Source organism: Desmodus rotundus, chromosome 1 (genome assembly GCF_022682495.2).
Source record: "Desmodus rotundus isolate HL8 chromosome 1, HLdesRot8A.1, whole genome shotgun sequence".
Lineage (NCBI taxonomy): Eukaryota > Metazoa > Chordata > Mammalia > Chiroptera > Phyllostomidae > Desmodus > Desmodus rotundus.
This window is the reverse complement of record NC_071387.1, coordinates 72,297,173-72,314,333: the sequence shown is the minus strand read 5'-3', so window position 1 is coordinate 72,314,333 and position 17,161 is coordinate 72,297,173. Positions and strand designations below refer to the sequence as shown.

Sequence of the window (17,161 nt, the reverse complement as noted above, 5' to 3'; positions counted from 1 at the left end):
GACAACCGCTCTGTCTCAACTTCAGGAATTATTTGTCTAGCCCTTGAGAAATGAGGCAGAAAGGAACTGTCTGACCAAGTGCCCCTAGGAGGCCTATTTTTCTAAAGATACCCTTCTATCATGTTTTCTTTTTCCATATTTGGAAAACTTCCCTTTATCCCAGAAACTAGGAGAAGAGATATACTTTGTCAAACCTATGGCTCATCCTCAAAATACTGTTATCACAGGAGGAAAATTATTTTTTTCTCTTCTGAATCTTTTTAACTCTTCCCCAATTCATTACAAGTGAGTTAAATATAAAAGTATAGAATCATTAATTGAGTGTCTGGGTCATAGAGAACCCAAGATCAGTTTTTACTGTGTAATAATAATTTGAATGGTTAAAATGGTAGGAAATCACTTACGCTTTTTGTTTATCTGGGACTTTAGTGATGGGACACTTGGCAAGACTCCCAGAACATTCACCCCACTAGCCTGAGTAGAACAATGAGTCTGGGCTGTGGGTCCTTCATTGAATTTAAAGGCCAGTGAATATTGTCCTGTTGCAGTTGAGGACTCAGCTCTGAAATCATTCCTGCAAGAACTTTCACATTTTTAAAACCTCCTTTATGTAAAATTGTCCAGGGGCACCAATCTGAAATTTAATTTATTCAGAGAGAAGGCAAAGGAAGATCTTCTCTGATGTGAGGGATCTGAAAAAATTAAAAGCAAGCAAGATAAATATCAGAGAATCAGCATTACACACATTTCTTAGTGGATAAGATCTTTGCTTTTCTTTTACTTTTCTCTGCAGGGAGTCAGATAGTCTACATGCCTCCAATAGTAATGATGCAACATAGCTAGCATTCTAGGTCTCCTCAAGCAGTCCTAAAGTAAATATGAAATTTTATTTGGGTCCAAAGGGAAGATAGATTCATATTCACCTATTCATCCATTCAACCACATTTAGTGAAAACCTATTATATAAGCAGGTGCTGCAGTAGGTTCTGGGTATAAAAAATCAAGACAAGCCATCACTGAGAAAATACAACAGAGCAAGGAAGAACATGTAAAATGTAAATGTAATGATAAGAGCGCAAGAGACTATGGATAAAAATAACTGATGGTGAATACTTTTTTGGGTGGTTTGTGAAGCCTTCAAAGAAGAGGCCCTTGAGCTGGCTCTTGAGGAATGAGTAGGACCTCACCAGGCAGATGAGATGGGAAAAGGCATCCAAGACAGGTCAAGTGCATGCGTGATAAAAAGTCTAGAAATGAGATATGGCAGGGTGCATCTTGAGAAACAGGTAATTTGGTATGGCTTTTATCCAGAAGATCGGCACTGGATAAGGATGCCGAAGTAAACAAGGGCCTGTATTGTGCTATGTTCAGGAAGGTGGACTTTGTTTTACAGATGACATGTTCCTCCTATGTCACACTGATAGTTTCAACTTATTTCTTTTCTGTCAAAATGCACTTTTGAGACATCTAATTGTTCTCTGGCAAGTGCAGAGATGGATGAGAGCATGGAGGGCAATGAATAAAAGAGAAAAATAATTTATCCTCTTATAGAAACAAGGAAAAGAAAACCAAAGAGAGATGATGAGGAGGCCCTCATTAATGGTTAGTATGGGGAACATACTTGCAGAGCATGTCAGTTCCCTAATGCTGGTGGTAGTGGGGAAGCTGAGGTTTACCCAAAGAAATCAGAAAAGGTAAGCTAGTGATTACTTGAGAGGAAAAATATTTTCACCTACATCTCTTAGACTGTATTGTGCTTGTTTGACTGTGAGGCTGAACAGAATTTGAACAATCCCAATCAGGCTCCTGACACCTGGAAACTCCTTGGGTTGTTTCCAGAACAGTTTGACACTGATTTGAACAAGAATGAGGAATAATACCTAGGGCAGCACATAAAGGAAATTATTTTCCACTATTGAGGCTAAAATAAATGGCAAAGGAGTGTGTGTGTCTATCAGTAAATACACATGTTTATATCTCAATACACCCACAGTTGTACATCTTACATAACACCCACTTATCCAGAGTATATATTGATCCATCCCTCAAGGTAGTAGATTTTCATCAATTTTGCTAAAAAACAAAAATAATGCTGTAGATGAGTTGGCTGATATTTGGCAAGAGAGAAAAGGAAAAGGGGTTAGGGATAGAAAAATCGTGCTAAGCATTTTCCTGGACACAAGAGAGAGGACCTATGGATTCTTATTCCAGCTTCAGGGATATTCCTAAAGTGATGATCTTTCTGGGAGAGTTAAACAATGGAGATGTTACATCTCACTATACATAGGCTCGAATTGGTTAATTTTGAAAATTGCTGTCAAGAGAGGAAGAAAAGGGCCCTGGCTGGGTAGCTCAGTTGGTTAGAGCATTGCCCTGATACACCAGGGTTGTGAGTTTGATCCCCAATCAGGACACATACAAGACCCAACCAATAAATGCATAGATAAGTGAAACAACAAATCAAAGTTTCTCTCTCTCTCTCTTCCTACTTCCTTCTCTTTCTAAAATCAATAGATAACATTTAAGAAAAGAAAAAAAGAGGGGAAAAATAGGAAGAGGAGGCTTAGTGAAGGGGATAATGAAATGGAATTCATGGAGCTTTTGCATTTTTTTCTACTACATTCTACATTTGCTTTGTGGCCTGAATTCAGTCAGTTAAGCCTCTGTGACTGATTTTCCCTACTTGAAATAGGGCAGAAATAACTCAGAGAAGTTAGATATATGAATTATAAGAATTTTAAATCACATTGAACCCCCTAGGTTAAAGGTGACAAAAATAGTGTTTGGATCATTACTATTTTGAACCAAAAATAATATGCCTCCAGTTTTATAGGGAACTGTTCCATGCATAGGAAATATAGCCCAGCTCCCACTTGGAAAAGCCAGTGGGTATGAGGTCTGGCACACAGGACCCACACCCACGGACTGGTTCTCCCATGGGGAATCAGGCCTGCACTGTACCTAGGCTGCTATGAGACTTGCTTTTGCTAAAACTCCCTCACCCTGGATTGAGGCAGCAAATGTTTACTGAGTATCCTTAACTTCTTAAACTCTGTGCTAAACCTCCAAGTATGGAGTGTAACCAGTTCAACCACTTTCCCCCTGGAGCAGTTCAACCACTTTCCCCCTGGAGCTGTAACGTCCTTGTCTTTGAACTAATTAGCAGCATTCTTTACTTTGTTGTCTGTAAAATGTAATCACCTACAGTGAACCTGTGCTTAGTAAATGAGGACCATCCTCGATGTAATGTGCCCAGAAAAGCAATAAAAGCCTGTCCAGGCAGGGGTCGGCTCTTGGGCTCTCTCTGGCCCTCTCACCCTCTCTCTCACTTAGAGAGTAGCCATGCCGTCGTCCCTTTTTCTCCACAGGATTTCTCTAGTCTGTGTGAATTTGTCCATTGCTACCACAACACACGGATCCCGCCAGCCAGGATCCACATCACAGTTTCATTGTTCAAACAAGTCCCCGTTGTTTATTTGCAGTCTCTCTCTCCCTTTTCCAAACTCCCCAGTCTTTTTTAAACTTAAAGACTTCTGAGCTGTTACCTCCAAACCCTTCTCATTTTGAATTCCTATCCCTTCCTGAAGCTCAACTCAAGTGATTCTTGCCTCCTCAATCCTATCTGCATCCTTAATTCCACAATGGTGATGGTGGTGGTAGAGGAACAGGAGGAGTCTGGCATCCATTTGCACCTTTTTGGACCATCTATTCCTTTTTTGTTCATGTAAGTATCTCTCTTTTCAATTAAAAAATTTCCCTACCTTATCTTTGGCTCCTTCTATTTCTCAAATAGTTTTATGCATTGTCCTGACTAACAAAATAAGTGCCACAAGGACCAGCAGGCATGGAATATTCCTCCCAAAGGAACTGTGTTGGAAAGAAGAGTCTATGAGAGAGAAAGGCTAGAGAATGCTCACAAACAGTGCCTTGCCTTGGGTGGAGGGAGGCAGGTTCTGCTCTAGCACAGCAATGAGGAGATGCATTGTCTCTATAAAATTGAAACACAATAATAAAATGGACTAAAAGTTGGTTTTATCATTCTGCATCAGCAATTCATGTAACAATGTAAACAATGTCAGTGATAAAGTACCCCCACCTTTGTACAGCACTGCTCACAAATATATAACACAAATATGCTCACAAATATTCCTGTCCTACACTGGTGTTTTTTGTCCTTATTATATTAAGCGACCTCTCCTCTTAGATCATGGGTTTTTTTTCTTCTGGCACTTGATTCTGTACCAATTTTGTCTGTCTGGTTCCCTCTCTGAAAGAGGAAGCTGTGCATTGGGAGGGACACTTTTCAAATAACATGACATTTCTAACTATAAAGACAATAAAAATAACAGTAAATTTGTTGGTCTGTGATGAGAAAGGAAAAAAGTACAAGTAGTCATCCTCGTAATCATTCACATTCTCTAGGATCAATGACACTTTGCAATTGTATTAACTCGTTAATTCACTTTTACAAGTGGGTTCTTTCCATTGGCTGCTGCTGAATTCAATGACAACAATTGTTTGCATTAACTACATTTGTACTCAATTCTCACAAAATAATGACTTCTTACAAGCTCTTTAGGCCATTTTGCCTTTAGAATGTTCTTTGCAAAAAGGGCATTCCCAATAGTCAATTTTTATGTACCCAGACACCAATCTAACTTTTATTGCTTAAGGGATGTGTGTATAGAGAAGATAGCCAGAGCATTTAATTCTTGTTTTTGTTCAACTTCCAGACAGATTAACCTGAGATATAAATATTGACTAAAGCAAGGACTTATTGCCTTGATGTTTTGATTTGTAGAACTGGTGTCTCCTTGAAATCCACCTACCGGCTTCCATGAAGGTTTGTTCTATACTTCCTCTATTCCTATTTGTAATCTACTTTCCAATTGATGCTGTAACTGCGTACAGTGTATATCCATAGCTGGGCTAAAAATGTTCAGTGTTGGAAGGTCTCTAAAGACCCTGTGTTCCACCCCTTAGCTAGATGCTTGAACATGTTTTAACAAAATCTTGATCAAATGTTTCTTCAGCCACTGCTTGAACACTTCCAGTGATAGAGTCAGCGTCACTTTCAGGTATGTTGTGTTTCGCATTTTATAATATAAGAGTATAGGCATTCTTTTTTTATTTTGATTTGGAATCTGTTTCTTGCTTGTCTTCTTGGGTGACTGAAAAAAAAAGGAAAATGAATACTTTCAGGTTGTGGGAAGTAGAAAACTGTTTATGGGAATCTCAGCTGTTTCATTTATTAAATTAGGATACTAGTTGAAAATGACAATGACTCTAGAAAGAGAGGAAAAATTCAAATCTGGGCTTCAGAGCAGTTATAAAATACAGGGTTATCTTACTCTATGAGAGTAAGATACTTGCAGGAAATTATACAAAAACAAAATCTTTATATATCTTTGTTCTCCTACCCTCAGGTTAAATGTGTAAATATATAGAAAAATCACAAAAAGGTAGCTGGATGGGACAGGTAGTGGTTATTGTTGTCATTATGTGAGTATATGTTTGTAGGGGGGTTGCAAAAAGGAACAGGGCAACCCCAACCACTTTATTTTTGTGATTGGAGAAGAGAAAATTCTGCTGCCCCTCCCCCACCCCCCACAGATATATTGAGCAGCCAGAGTCCTCATTTTCTCTTTCTCTTTTTAAAGAATATTTTATTGATTATGCTATTACAGTTTTCCCAGCTTTTTCTCCCTTTTATTCCCCTCTGCTCTGCACCACCCCTCCCACAAGCATTCCTGCCCCCTTAGTTTGTGTCCATGGGTTGTACATATAAGTTCTTTGGCTTCTCCATTTCCTATACTATTCTTACCTGCCCCCTCACCCCTGTCTAGTTTGTACCTACAATTTATGCTTCTTATTCCCTGTACCTTTCCCCCCATTCCCCCCTAGTCCCCTCCCTGTTGACAAGCCTCCATGTGATCTCCATTTCTGTGATTCTGTTCCTGTTCTAGTTGTTTGCTTAGTTTGTTTTTGATTTTTGGTTCAGTTGTTGATAGTTGTGAGTTTATTGTCATTTTACTGTTCATATTATTGATCTTCTTTTTTTAGATAAGTCCCTTTAAAATTTCATATAATAAGGGCTTGGTGATGATGAACTACTTTAGCTTTACCTTGTCTGGGAAGCACTTTATCTGCCCTTCCATTCTAAATAATAGCTTTGCTGGATAGAGTAATCTTGGATGCAGGTCTTTGCCTTTCATGACTTCAAATACTTCTTTCCAGTCCTTTCCTGCCTGTAAGGTCTCTTCTGAGAAATCAGCTGACAGTCTTATGGGAACTCCTTTGTAGGTAACTGTCTCCTTTTCTCTTGCTGCTCTTAAGATTCTCTCCTTATCTTTAATCTCGTGTAATTTAAGTATGATGTGCCTTGGTGTGTGCTTCCTTGAGTCCAACTTCTTTAGGGCTCTCTGAGCTTCCTGGGCTTCCTGGAAGTCTATCTCCTTTGCTAGATTGGAGAAGTTTTCCTTCATTATTTTTTCAAATAAGTTTTCAATTTCTTGCTGTTCCTCTTCTCCTTCTGGCACCCCTATGATTCAGACATTGGAACATTTAAAGTTGTCCCAGAGGTTCCTAAGCCTCTCCTCATTCTTTTGAATTCTTATTTCTTCATTCTGTTCTGGTTGCATGTTTATTTCTTCCTTCTGTTCCAAATCATTGATTTGAGTCCTGGTTTCCTTGCCTTTACTGTTAATTCCTGTATAGTTTTCTTTATTTCACTTTGCACAGCCTTCACTTCTTCCTCTATTTTGTGAGTGTACTCAACTATTTCTGTGAGCATCCTGATTACCAGTGTTTTGAACTCTGCACCTGATTGGTTGGGTATTTCCTTGTCACTTATTTCTTCTTCTGGAGTTTTGATCTTTTCTTTCATTTGGGCACATTTTTTTGTCTTGGTGCACCTGTTACGTCATAAGGGATGGAGCCTTAGATATTTGCCAGGGCTGGGACTGCCAGACACCACCTCGCCCACCTAGTCCTCCAGCTGCCACCTTGCTGTGAGTCCACTCCATCCTGGCTGCCCATCTCTGCCCCTCCTACCAGTCTGCATGACTATTTCTTCTTTAACTCCTTGGTTGTTGGACTTTCATACAGTTCAATTTTCTGGCTGGTCTGGTTATTTTTTGTTTTTAAATTTGTTGTTGTTCTTTTTGTTGTGGGAGGAGGCACAGTGTGTCTACCTACGCCTCCATCTTGGCCTGATGTCATCATTTTGTCTTTCATTTCAGATTCCTAGTTGCCTCTATGAGCCAGTGGCTTTGTCAGCATCTTAGTCTGTTCCCAGCCTGAGAAGCAGTATAAGCCACTAGAAGCAGTGGCTAATTGCTCAGCCTTTGCTGAAATTCCCATCCCTATTCCCATGGCTCCTCTCTCCAAGAGAGGCTTGAAGAAGCCTCTTCAGATTTAGGGAAAAAGAGGCCAGAGTTTACCTTTTGTGGGAGATCATGAGCAGCACCTGAATTAAAACCAGAGGCTAAGAATCAGGCAAGACATGTGCCACAGTTGGAGGGTTACTGAATGTCCTGTTCAAAATCCTAAGACTTTTAGGGAAGTAAATCTCAAAACATGTCAAACAGATCAAGGCCTTGAACAAATGCTTTTCTCTCTCCACATCTCTGTCTCCTTGATTATAAAATGAGTAGGTGGGAATTAGATGGAAATAAAAATTCTTTTCAGCTCTTACAGCCTAGGAATCTAAGCTTGGCATTGAATTAGAGTTCAAAACCAGGTTTGAGCTGGGGGGGTGGGTAAGAGAAACTGTGTTGTCATTAAAACCCTTTGTAAAATCCTTTTGAAAATATTCACCATGAACTTGAAAGTGATTTACTTCCTCAAACACTGGCAATGCTTTCAAACCAAAGGACTTCTTTCCAGTGTATAAGGTGGAGGAAACAGTGTGTAACAGACTAAAGTGAATACTTCATGTTTAGGTGGGTTTGAACACATCTAAGGTAACTTGTTACTTTGATAGAAAAGTGTTTCAGGGGGAGTTACAAAGATGAAAGCACCATTTTGTATAGTAGAAGTTTATGGAGTGGGTTTCCCTAATTTTGATATTGTTTCAGAAGCAATACTACTCAAAGGAACCATGTTCACTTAAAACAAAATCCACAAAAGCTATACAATTGAACTTCAAGGATATTAAAACATTATTAGTGACCTGGAAGGACAATGAAAGGATATTTGATCCTCTCTCTTGGTGGATTTAATTTTATTATGAAATCTTTTTTTTATCTAATTCCCTGACCCTCAACACATCCTGTAATTTTTCTGTTCACCAATATTATTAAACAATAGGAAGTTTTGGTTACTCAAACATTCCAGTCCATGGGGACCTGACTCATATGTCACACCAATTGAAAATAATTTTTCAAAAAGAAAATACACTCTGGCACTTTATATTCATTCAGCAAAATTAGGGTGCTGCTAGCAAGAAGGAGAGCTAATTGATGTCAGGTAGGAAAAAAAAGGAAAGAAAAGAACCCCAAATAAAAGATATCCACTTTAAGGGACTTGAAATTGGGTACAGTAGTTGAGGAACTATTGAGGGTTCAAATCAAGGCAAGAGCAGTATAAATGGAGGTGAGGAAACTAATTTGAAAGACATTTAGGAAATAAAATTCACCGGATCTAGTAATGTGGCAGAGAGGGCAGAGAGGGAGAGGTGAACAAGGAATAAGGATGTTTCTTAAGATTTTGGCTTGAAAGACTGGGTGAATGCTAGTTAGTACCACTCACAAAGGCAGAGACAATAGAGGAGAGAGCTTTCTTTGGGGAGAAGATGACAAATCTATTTTGACATCTTGCATTTGAGATATATATGAGCAATGTTGAGGTAAAATGCCTGGTAGACAAATAAACATCTGCTTATTATGGATCTACCGCACATGAGTGACAATGAAAGTTACAGGAGTAGACAGGATTTCCAAGGGATATTGGAGAATGGGAAAATAGCCAGGGTAGTATCCCTATGATCACCCCATTAAGGAGGTAAAATAGGACCAGTCACAGTATTAAAGGAAAAACCTGGAAAAGGAACAATAGAGAAAATACTCCAGGGAGCTCAAGCAAATTAAAGATCTGTAAAGTAACTCTTGCAGGGGAGCACCTGTTTTCCAGTCCTCTAGTCTCCATGAGAGGTAATTTACCCATATACTTTACACCTATTTCCACATATCTTTCTTGGGTCCTAGGTAAATGGTATTTTTCCTGATTGCAGCTTATCTATGAACAAAACCGGTCACTGGGGTAGAATGGGATTTGTACTTTCTTTTTCTCTTCCACCTAGAATAGTGAGAAAGAAATCTGGATTAAGTGTGCCAGCCCTGAAGACTCAAAATATCCTCAGATTGATTGGTCCTGAGGGCATAGGAAGTTTATAGGTGCATTTGGCTGTCACATCAAAGCCATATGTCTTCAATGTTAGCTTCATCCTTTTTTCCTTTTTCTGTTTTGTTGTGGAACTCAAGTAAGGATGAGGAGAGGTATTCATTGCACCTCACCAAGCCCTGAAACAATAAACAGTAAACTTGGCAAATAAGATCTCCTTGCTCTTGCTGTGAGCATTATTGGCCAGATTTCAGAGTGCTGCAGAGTGACAGAGGGGATGCAATGCCAGGGGGCAGGGTTTTGTTTTTTTTTTAACATCATAAGCCAAATGTGTGATCACATGTCAGTAAAAGAACGAAACTGAAGATTTAAGAGAGAAGAAGAGGGAATAGGGATCAACCAAAGTCTCTGAGACTTTGGGGTTGAAATTTAGAACAGGGCTTGGAAATGGGTCCTGGTTGGAGAGAAGGGTAATTCTTCCTTTGAGATAAAAAAAGGCTAAGAAAAGGGTATGCTTGGCTGAGATTAGTGGTTTGTGGTCTTTTGGGGAGTTGATGGAGGCAGAAAAGTGGGTAACTGGAGAGGTGAGTGAGTTCACACATCTTTAGGAACCTCTATAATAGGTTACAGAATGCAGAACTGCAACATTGAAAAAGACTCTGGCAACTGTTGGATTATTGGTTCCAATTCTTCACTTCCCTTGGAAGTACACCTATGCCCTTTGCTATGTAATGTTGCAGTGCCTTTCCACTGTGGGCGGAGGTACATTTCATTGATATTGGACTTGGCCATGTGATTTGCTTTTGACAGTGGGGTGTTGGTAGATGTGATGTGAGCAGAGGCCTTATAGGTATGTACTTGTGTAGTTTGGTTTGATCACCATGAGGTAATCATGTTCTGGATGGCCACTGTTCCTTCCACCTGGGCCCCACAGTGAACATACACCAAGCAGAAGTGATCTTAATCCAAAGATATGGATTCTAGAGAACACCCCTTTAAAGAGATGAACCAGGACAGAGCAAGTATTCTAGCCTGCTCTCAGGTACTACTCACAATAAATCTAATTATTCTTCTGCAAAGGTCCTTCTTATGTTTGAAGACTCACTCCTATAAGACATCTCTTTTTCAGGTTAGATATAATCAATTAGTATTTCACTTCTATTCCCACACTCTTCTACAAGTCTTACTCTTCAGGGGCTGAAAAGTTAATGACTACATTTCCCAGACTTCCTTGAAGCTAGGATTTTGGTTGCAAGATAGATTGTTTAAATGAGACGTACTGGTATTATATTTGGGAGGCAGAAAAGAGATGGACTGTATGTTTAGGTGGCAAGCCAAATTCATGAGGGTTAGACACAATTGCATTGAGCAGCTCCGTGAATGTTAAGCAGTGGTGGCAATGTCAGTAATAATTGCTTGATCTCTGGGTTGTGTTATGGTGGAGGGTCTTTGACTTGGCTAAGTGGTTCCTTTTTTCCTTGATGCTCATGCTTCTAGTTTTTTACTATTTCTGTGTGCACTGAATTCCTTGAATTAATTACTTCTCTACTTAAGCTTGTCTAGAGTGATTTTTACTGCTGACATTGAAACTTAACTGATTTGCAATCTGCCCCTTTCTCCTCCCAGTACTCTTTTGGAGCATGTAGGATTCAGTGCTAATTAAAGTGTGGTCTCTGGTTGTCTACATGTTTGTGACCAATTTGCATCAAAATGTCAGTCAATATAGTCATTAAGCACACTTTTCATCTGATTCATTTATTTGTTTTTGATAGTGAACTTTTTCATAGAAGGGAGAAGTATGTTAATTTATGTTCTGGCACAGGCTCCTGATGTGGTTGTGGATGGGACTTTGAGTACCACTGATTTCTTCCTCTAGGCATTAAAATTGCTTCTTGTTTTGTTTTTTTTGATAATTGCAATTTTACCCCAGGAGCATGTGTCTCCTGGGGTTGCATTATCCATCTGTAATGGAAAATTTATTTTAAGATTATATGAGTTTTCCAAAGACATTTTTGTTTTTCTTTTGAAATATTCCCTTTTAAAAGTAATTACCTATTTTATTAACAAAGCAATGCATGCCCTTGATGAAATAAATGTTTCAGCACTTTCATTGAAGTTTAAGCACAGGATAATATACAAAAAAAAAAAATTCCTTTATCTCTCAAACTTCTTAGCTAACTTCTCTGAAGTAACCAATGACAGTATTTTTGTTTAAAAAGTTATTTATTTTCCAGTGGATAGCCTTAGTTAAACCTCACAGCTATGGTTGTGCCATTGCATTCCTCATCCAAAGTGGATAACGTGAACTTTTGTATTGTATGACGCTGAGGTTCTGCCATAATGACTTTTTCAAGCTCATTTAAGACCCAAGCACCAAGCAGATTTGGCCTTTATGCAATTGCCGCAGAATGGGCAAATATGGGATATCTATATTAAGAAGATAAATGTAATTATGGAATATATATATTAACAAAATAAATATAATTTTTTGTGGTAAAATGTTAACACCATTCACATTATTGTAAAGTATTGGGATTGAAGATCTGTATTAAAATTTCTGTTTAAAATTTTGTCATGGCTGGACTTGAAACACCCACAAATTACTTTAGCTGATTTTTTCTTTTCTCTTTGAAAGATGACAAAGTTCATTTCAAAGCAAAAAAAGAAAAGACAAAACAAGATCTGATGATTTCCCTTAATAATTTTTTAAAAAATGTATATATGTATTTTTAAATACACCATTTCTGCTTTCTGTTGGTCTTCTCAATTGAAAAGGTGCATTTTGATCTTCATATATATATATTTTTAAGCTGACAGTGTTGGCTTGGTTGATCCAGGGAACACCAACTCTAAATGCGCAGTCATATAACCACAGGAGCTACCAAAGAAAAAATGCACAATTATGCTTTCATAGGTTTGGAATAAAAAGGAATGTGTTTTCTCAGAGTTTACTACTTTTTAGCAGAGAACATTATAAAACAGTGTAATACAAAGTATTGCCAAATATTTGAACCAAAAAGAACCTAAAGAAATCATGGGGGAAATATCTACCTTTAATACCTATGTAAAATACACAGTGTGGGTCACCTACCCTTTCAGAGTTCCTTAAAGGTTTCTACCTTCATAATTCATGCCATCTTAAAGAACAATGTGCTATTTAAGTTGATTTAACTGATATCCTTGTTCGTGTAAAGGCACAACCCTGTAGAATTCTCTCTTGACTCTCAGACATGACTCACTAGAGAAGCACCAAGATTTTAATGGAAATACCATTTTATGTGAGAAAAACTGGATTTTAAATATAACTTATCCTATATAGTAAGTATATCCTCTTAAGCAAGTTATTTCACTTTTGAGTGCTTCAGTTTTCTTCACTGTGAAATGGTTGGGTTGAAATGCCCACCATACTTACTGTAAAAACTAGCTTGAATTATGGTAGGAAGCAAAGAATAGGGTACCTGCTCTATAGGAGATGCTTAGTTAAGTGTTAATGCCCCCCTACCCTTATATTTTTGGAGTGGGAACATCTTAGAGATGAGCTCAGACACTAAAGGGAGAAATCCTATTCCATTAAGATATTTATTGGACATTGAAGACAAACACCTCAAATGTGCAGAGGCTGAGGGTAACAAAAACTGGTCATATTTTAACAATTAATGTTGGTGGTAAACATGTGCTCTCTGTTTTCTTAGTGTATCTCTATGACTATCTGTAATCTCTCATTTGAAAATAACCCTGGAGGTCTCAATCTGAGGCCTGTTAGGAGTGAGAATCCTGTCCCGAATGACCTCACTTGCTCTATGATAGGCCGTGAGTACAAGTACCATTTGTTAGTTTTCAGAAGTTGCTTTTAAAAAAAGGCTTTATTGAAGTATAATTGATATAATAAAATTCACCTATTTTAGGTGTAAAATCCAGTGATATTTTAGTAATTTACAGAGCCATCATCACAGTCCAGTGTCAGAATGTGTCCATTACCCCCAAACACACCTCGTGCCTGTTTGCAGTCAGTTCCTGCTTCGGTCTCCAGCCCCAGGATAACACTATTACTTTATGTCATTTCAATTTGCCTTTTTTAGAGGGTGGTTTTTTTGAAGGTTTGAGTCACTCTAATTCACACAAGGGTTGGGAAATGCATGAGATCAGATTTCTTAGTATATTGACACAATGGTTGCTACTGGGTCCCAGGGATGACAACCAGCTTCTTGGTATTTCCTCTGAGAGAATTTGATAGGACTGGTCTGCGACTGTTAAAAACAAAACCCAAACCAAAAATGCTGCAAACTGGATCCAGCTGTATTCAACTTCTACTTTTGGAACAACTGCTGCTTCTAAGTGTTGCTAAGATGATGCTAACAGTAATAGAAAACCAAATGGAATCAGGAACACACAGGTTTCTTCTTTCCCCTCCAGATTGTCAATCTTCCTCTGGTGCCCTAGTTGGCAGGTTTAACAGGGAGCAGAGGGCAAAGCAGAAAGGTGCTTCAGAGTCCCAGCCCCAGCCCCAGCATTGCAAAGTTAGGTCAGGAGGATGGATCTGAAACTGAGATGAACAACCTAATTAGTGACACCAAGCTCTCAAATCCAGATCTGTCTGATTTCAAAGCCTGTGTTCTAAACCACTACTAATTTCATGTTTATACTCTACCTCTTATTTATCAAGTCCCAAACACCTGTATAATTCAGTTTTGTTAATCAGAAAATACAGTTCTCACCCTTTGGAGATACTGCTTTTGTTTCATAGATTTTTCCCTTAGATTTTCATCCAAAATTGCCAACTTGGAATCACATTTCTTAATAGGAGTCCAAATTCTCCTTAATATTCCAAGTTTCCACAGCATTTTTCCTAGAATTATCCTTGACAAAGGAACAGTATACATTTGATACCTCCTTATTTACACCTACTAATTCAAAGGCATTGAATGGGTGAGTTTGGATATGTTCTTGTGTATTTTGCAGGAGAGATTTTTGCTCTTAACACAGTATCCTTTGTAATGGATGATAAAAACAGATGATCTACCTCTAGTCTGTTTGGGAATTTCATTTTCTTCTAATCTCTGAATAAGGTGAACTAAGTTTTTCCCCTCCATTATTTTTTCCTCACACTTTACATGTTTTCTGTATGCAGACCCCTTTATAATGTGTCCTCCTGTGGGGATGGAAAGTATGAAGACGCAGTGTTGCCACAAGGATTTTAGTCACCCTAATGCTTAGCAGAGTGATCAATAAATACTTGTTGAAAAAATATATGCATAAATAAATAATTGCCCTTTCTTTAATTTGAAAAATTTCATTTTCTGTTGAAATAACTTACCTTTGTTGTCTTGCTGGGGATATTAGGATTCAAAAATTGAAACTCAAAATGAGTGTGTATGTGTGTGTGTGTTTTAGTGAAGGTGGCAAGTAGTCTAGGCTTGCTTTATTGTCTGTATTCCATTCTGCAATTTGGTTATTGGTTTGAAAAGCCAATCAAAAATGCTTTTGCTTAAAATGTTTGGGAGGTACAACTCAACAAAAAGGCAAATAGACCAATTAAGAAAATTGGAAAGGACTTGAATAGACATTTTTCCAAAGATATAATAATGACAAATAACCTTATAAACTAATAATGCTTAGCATTATTAGTCATTAGAGAAATGAAAATCAAAACCACATTGAAATACCACTTTACAACTACTAGGATAGCTATAATTAAAATAAAACCAATGGAAAATAACAAGTGTTTTAAAGATGTTGAAATATTGAAAACTTGTGCATTGCTAGTAGGGAGATAAAATGGTAGAGTAGCTGTGGAAAACAGTTGAGCAATTCCTCAGAAAATTAAAAATTATGCTTGAGCCCTTGCTGGTGTGGCTCAGTTGGTTGAGCACTGGCCTGCAAACCAAAGGGTCACCAGTTCGATTTCCAGTTAAGGCACATGCCTGGGTTGCAGGCAGGTCCCCAGTGGGGGGCATGCAAGAAGCAAACACACATTGATGTTTCTCTCCCTCTCTCTCCCTCTTTTCCTCTGTCTAAAAATAAATAAATAGAAAATCTTTAGAAAAAAAAGTATCCTATGACTCAGCCATTTCACTTCTAGGTATATGTGCAAGAGAATTAAAAACAGGCGTTAAACAAAAACTTCTACATGAATTTTCAGATTATCTACAGTATTCAAAAAGTGGTAACAACACAAAAGTCCAGCACCTGATAAATGGATAAAAATGTGGTCAATCCATATGATGGAATATTATTCAGCCACAAAAGTTAGTGATGCATGGAGGTACCTGTCAACATTGGCTAAGTGAAAGAAACCAGACACAAAAGCCACATCTTATATGATTCCATTTATACGAAATGTCCAGAATATGCAAAACCATAGAGGCAGAAAGCAGATTAGTTGCTAGGGCCTGGGAGAGGGGAGAGAGCAATATGAAGTAGCTGCTTAATGGGCACAGTTGTTTTTTTTTTGATGGGGTAATGAAAATGTTTGGGATTAGACAGCGGTGATGGTTGTACTACATTGTGAATCCACTAAATGTCACTGCATTGTACACTTCAGAATGGTTAAAATGGTGAATTTTATGTTACGTGAATTTTAACTCAATAAAAAATAAATGATTGTCAGGGAGCACATGCAGATAAAAGAGATATCTAAGTCAAAAAAGAGGGAGTAACATGAGGAATGAAAGAACAAGCCAAGGACCTAATAATAGATCCATTTGTTATAGAACAGGAAGGGAGCTCTCTTTCCAGCCGGTGCCAAGCCATGGGCATTTCTTGGGACAACTGGCACAAGCACCGCAAGACTGGGGCGGGGGCAAGAGGAAGCCCTACCACAAGAAGCAAAAATATGAGCTGGGGCGCCCTGCTGCCAACACTGAGATTGGTCCCCAGTGCATACACACAGTTAGGATGGGAGGAGGCAACAAGAAGTACCGAGCCTTGAGGCTGGACATGGGCAACTTCTCCTGGGGCTCAGAGTGTTGTACGTGCAAAACAAGGATTATGGATGTTGTGTACAGTGCATCCAACAACGAACTGGTCTGAACCAAGACCCTAGAAAAGAACTGCATCATGCTCATTGACAGCACCCTGTACTGACATTGGTACGAGTCCCACTATGCACTGCCCCTGGGCCGCAAGAAGGGGGCCAAGCTGACTCCTGACGAGGAAGAGATTTTAAGCAAAAAACGATCAAAGAAAATTCAGAAGAAATATGATGAAAGGAAAAAGAACGCCGAAATCAAGTCTTCTGGAAGAGCAGTTCCAGCAGGGCAAGCTTCTTAGGTGCATGGCTTCAAGACCAGACCAGTGCGGCCGAGCAGATGGCTACGTGCTAGAAGGCAAGGAGCTACAGTTCTATCTGAGGAAAATTAAGGTCAGGAAAGGGAACTAAATCCTCCTCCCTCCTTTCTTTCATGTTAGAAAAACTAGACTCCTGTAATAAAGAGTCATTAAAAAAAAAAGAACAGGAAGGGAAACTAATTTGCTTTAGCTGTTCTTTCCAAAGTCTTCAAATAAGAAGACTTTTATTAAAGAAGAAAATCCACAAGAAGAAAATGAGGACAACTTACTATATATGAGTAAACATCAACTACAGAAGGCCATTGAAGAGAATTTGCTGTTTCTGACAATAATTGAACATGCCATTCTATCCTGGTATTAAGTTTGGTGTCACCAACAAGTCTTGCTTTGGTGAGCAGTTTCCTCTCTCAATAATTTTATGATCTTATTCACACAGATTCACAATTGAGAATTAAACTGATACTGATTTAAGCGTGCTGGTTGAAGATACAGAGCGTATTCCAATCTAATTTACCTCTCTAGAGGAGACCAA

The 17,161-nt window shown here is 38.5% G+C and overlaps 1 pseudogene; it reads left to right on the top strand.

Annotated features, from left to right (window-relative positions):
- The first annotated feature begins 16,090 nt into the window (after positions 1-16,090).
- LOC112302781 (small ribosomal subunit protein eS8 pseudogene) lies at positions 16,091-16,720 on the top strand (annotated as a pseudogene).
- Positions 16,721-17,161: the final 441 nt, after the last annotated feature.